Below are 4,903 nucleotides of genomic sequence, written 5' to 3' on the forward strand. Positions count from 1 at the left end.
AGGTACACCTCTACCCCGATATAATGCTGTCTTCGGGAGCCAAAAAATCTTACCGCATTATAGGTGAAACCATGTTGTATCGAACTTGCTTTGATCTGCCAGAGCTCCCGCCCCACCCCCCTGGAGTGCTGCTTTACCGCGTTATATCCGAATTCATGTTATATCGAGTCGCGTTATATCGGGGTAGAGGTGTATATCTTATGAAATCTTACCTTTCCAATTTACAGGTAAGGCAAATACCCCATTTTCAGTAAATCCCTCTATTTAGATAAAGAATCCACTAAGTCTCTTGAGCTATATTGCAATAAACCATAGTTACTGTAATACAAAGTTTGATCTTTATAAAAATGCACTTGTAGAAGCTTCCTAAAAGACGAAGAAAATTAGTATTCTCTTCTAAACTGAGAAGACAGTTGTTTAGTTGGGTTACCTACTTGTCTCAGGGCTTTGAAGTGCTCAGTTAGCCTGCTAAGGAAGGAAGTGTGACTTCATACCTGACCATTTTCTGTAAATTTTGGGTGCATTGTAGCTTGTGAGCATTAAAAAAAAAAATACCTTTAAAACAAATTTTCAGTAAATATATATTAACTGTGTGTAAATTTTTTTTAAGAGTTCTAGAAGCTGGAAAGGCAATTATATATCCACCACAAAAGGAAGTGAGAGCTGTTACTCATGTATTCACTGATAATAAAAGTGTCACCAAAGAGAGAGAGAAACATCTCTTTGAGGCTCCATATTATCCTGAGCAATATATAGGGGATTATCTTTTTGAGGTAAGTAAAATAAATATTCTTAACTGAAATTAATGCTTCATTAATAGTGTGTTGTTTATTGATTAGAACATACTGCAACTCTGACAAAAGTGAAAGGGATGCTATCAACTTTTTTTTTAAATGCGCTATTTTTTTTTAAATTCTCATCACCTTTTAAATACCATGTGCTAATTTTTTGGGGAGGGGGGTTAAGCGTCATTGAGAAGATTGTGTATAGCCAGGTTTTCTGTTCTGCTTTTGGTTGGGTCGGATAGCAACACCACCACGCACCCTCTTTCTCTGTGCACACACCTGCCTACTATCTCTTCAATTGCGGCTTATTCACTGCTGTTACTTGTAAACATACTGTTAGAGCTACAAGTCATTTCCAATATCCAGGTAAATGAAGAATATGGTGTTTTGCTCATATTAAAAAAATTCTGGTGACCTGTTCTTTGAACAGCTCTAGCCCCCCATGCTTAAAATGTGACCAGGGAATATCCATTGCATTGGGGGTATGCTATTTGTTCCCCTGTGAAAATGTGGCAAAGTTATAAGCGTTTGAAAAATTGCAGTATGCAGAGACTTGCTAGACCTTCACTACTAAAATCTCTGAAGAACCCATCCTCACTGAGCATGCATAAGCCTCTCACATCTCCTAGTGCTGACCAGACTGCACATGCACCATCCCCACTGAGCAGCTGGGCATGCTTCTTGCAGCACAGGGCTAAAGGGGCAAAACTGGCTTTCCACTGTAACAGCTACTCCAGGGAAAGGTGGAGTTGGGCACTGGAACTGAGTGTACTAGGGAGCTTTTTAGTGTGCACAGACCAAGGCCTGGTCTACACTGGGGGGCGGGATCAACCTAAGATACACAACTTCAGCTACAAGAATAGCGTAGCTGAAGTCAACGTATCTTAGGTCGACTTACCTCGCATCCTCACGGCATGGGGTCGACTTCTGCCGCTCCCCCCATCGACTTTGCTTCCGCTTCTTGCCACGGTGGAGTACAGGAGTCGACGGCAGAGCGACTGGGGATCGATCGGTAGACATACCCCAAGATTCAACACCTCAGGTAGACGTACCCCAAGATGCAACACATTAGTGCACTTTAGAAATTACACTCCTGTAGTGTGCATTGCTACAGTGTGTAGCTCAAGTGGTCTTAGAACACTGGGAACCATAGAGTGAATGGTCTGATGGCTGCTACCAGTATTCTAAACACCAGATGATTATACCTGGTTGGAAAAGGTTAGACAATTTCCATAATGCCTTTAAATCATCCTGTTATGCCTATGAGTTACTACTAACCTAGTCCTCTGTCAGGTTACTCCAGAACAGCAGGTGGGCTTAGCATGTGTATTGTAATACCCAATCACAGCATGGTAAATTCTGATTGTAATTTCCATGTGAAGTTCGTGTAGTCTGGCTTTTGACAGTTTGAAATCAACCATTTACAATTACTTTCTCTTGTAGTTGTGTGCATCTTCTGTAAGCCAGGGGTGAATGTACTGGGGAAAAAAGAGGGAGTATAACTGCAGAATGCAAACATTTTTCTACAGTTCCTATGGTTTCCCCATTATCTCTGTTTAGACTGTAGTGGGTTTCTATGGAAATGCTTTGGCATACAGTACTAGATTTTAGTTTGTTTGTATTGATTTTATTTATACTGATCTCCTGTTTTACAATCTGATTGCTAAAGCATCAAACGGTATGAAGAAGCTGAAATGTAAAGCAAGGTAGGTTCTACAATTAGTCAGGGATATTTGGTATGATAGAAGGCTCCTCTTTTTCTTTTCCTTTTTTATTTTTTTAAGACTTCCCCCCTCACAATTAAAACTTTATCTCCTCCAGCTGACTCACAGGAGGTGGGCAGCATGACCTTAGCAAGTAGGATGGCTAGTAAAATCAAACAAGATTACTCTCACAAGCTGTAGTTAAATCCTCCAATCATTCGGCAGTGGTAGAACACTATAATCCTTCCTTCAGAGGTATGTGCATTTGGGCTTTAGTGTGGGATCATCCTATGTACTAAGCACCCTCAGTTCCCAAACAAGATAATTGGCTGTTGAGAGCACCTCACATAGGCCTGGTCTACACTAGACGTTTATGTCGAAGTTAGCGCCGTTACATCGAATTAACCCTGCACCCGTCCACACCGCGAAGGTATTTAGTTCGACATAGAGGTCTCTTTAATTCGACTTCTGTACTCCTCCCCGACGAGGGGAGTAGCGCTAAATTCGACATGGCCATGTCGAATTAGGCTAGGTGTGGATGGAAATCGACGCTAATAGCTCCAGGAGCTATCCCACAGTGCACCACTCTGTTGACGCTCTGGACAGCAGTAAGAGCTCGGATGTTCTGAACTGCCACACAGGAAAAGCCCCGGGAAAATTTGAATTGGAATTCCTTTTCCTGTCTGGCCAGTTTGAATCTCATTTCCTGTCTGGACATCGTGGCGAGCTCAGCAGCACTGGCAACGATGCAGAGCTCTCCAGCACTGATGGCAGTGCAATCTCAGAATAGAAAGAGGGCCCCAGCATGGACTGATCGGGAAGTCTTGGATCTCATCGCTGTGTGGGGCGATGAGTCCGTGCTTTCCGAGCTGCGATCCAAAAGACGGAATGCAAAGATCTATGAGAAGATCTCTAAAGACATGGCAGAGAGAGGATACAGCCGGGATGTAACGCAGTGCCGCGTGAAAATCAAGGAGCTGAGGCAAGGCTACCAGAAGACCAAAGAGGCAAACGGACGCTCCGGATCCCATCCCCAGACATCCCGTTTCTACGAGGCACTGCATTCCATCCTCGGTGCGGCCGCCACCACTACCCCACCACTGACTGTGGACTCTGAGGATGGGATAGTGTCCACGGCCGGATCCTCGGACATGTTAGCGGACGGGGAAGATGAGGAAGGAGATGAGGAGGACGAGGCAGTCGACAGCGCTCACAACGCTGATTTCCCCGACAGCCAGGATCTCTTCATCACCCTTACAGAGATCCCCTACCAACCCTCCCCAGCCGTTACCCCGGACACAGAATCTGGTGAAGGATCATCCAGTAAGTGTTGTAAACATCTAAACATTTATTTGTAACAGAACATGATTATTAACAATTTAAGAAATGGGTTTCTCATGATTAGTTTGATTAACTTAACGGTTCAGTCATGGGCAGTGCAACTATTTGAAAAAAATCTAGCAATGTCCGGTTTTGCATGATTGTCCTGCCCAAGCCGCTCTACTGTTTAGTCCCTGCTACTGCAGCTACAGTAAGATGCGGTCTATATGTCCGGGGATGGAGCAGAAATCCTCCGGGGACATCTCAAGGAAGCTCTCCTGCAGGTAATTTGAAATCCGCTGCATTAGGTTCTTGGGGAGAGCGGCCTTATTGGGTCCTCCGTTGTAGGACACGTTGCCGCGCCACGAGACTAGCAAGTACTCCGGAATCATTGCTTGGCACAGCATGGCGGCATACAGCCCTGGTCTTTGAAGGCTTTCCCGGAGCATTCTCTGTCTGTCGCTCTCAGAGATCCTCATGAGGGTGATGTCGCTCATGACGACCTGCTTTGAATGAGGTAGGGGAATGTTAGTGTTGGGACTGCTTTACCGTTCCTTTACAGAACTGTAACCGCTGGTTTGCAGCCACGCGGTGGAGGCGGGAGAGGGTCAGCCGAAAGGGATCGTTCCCGGGGACAGCCGCGAGGGTGTGGGACAGGAGCAGACTTCCTGCTTGCCGGATTGCTGGCAGCAGGGACCGACATTGATTTCAATGTGAAATGAGGCCATTGCTAATATTAAAGTTTTAAGTTGCCACGAATCTACGGCTTACCATGTCTGCGTGCAAGAGCAATTCCGTTGTCCTGACAGGGTTCTCGAAAGTGCTCTGCAAAACCCCAGACACTGAATGCGAAGGCCGAGAATTCGACCTTGTGCTGAGTGCGCATGTGATAGGTGCTGTGCATGGTCCTGTTCACAGAGAAAGACTATGTTCTTTGTTCACAAGTACATTTAGCTTTCTGAGGAATTCACTCCCTTTTTCCCATTCCCACAGCCCCATCTGCGACTGTCTCACAACCTAGCCTGTCATCACACTCCCAGAGGCTAGGGAGGATTAGGCATAAGAAGAAGAGGACACGGGAGGACATGTTCTCAG

The sequence above is a fragment of the Trachemys scripta genome, chromosome 6, assembly GCF_013100865.1.
Source record: "Trachemys scripta elegans isolate TJP31775 chromosome 6, CAS_Tse_1.0, whole genome shotgun sequence".
Classification (NCBI taxonomy): Eukaryota; Metazoa; Chordata; order Testudines; family Emydidae; genus Trachemys; species Trachemys scripta.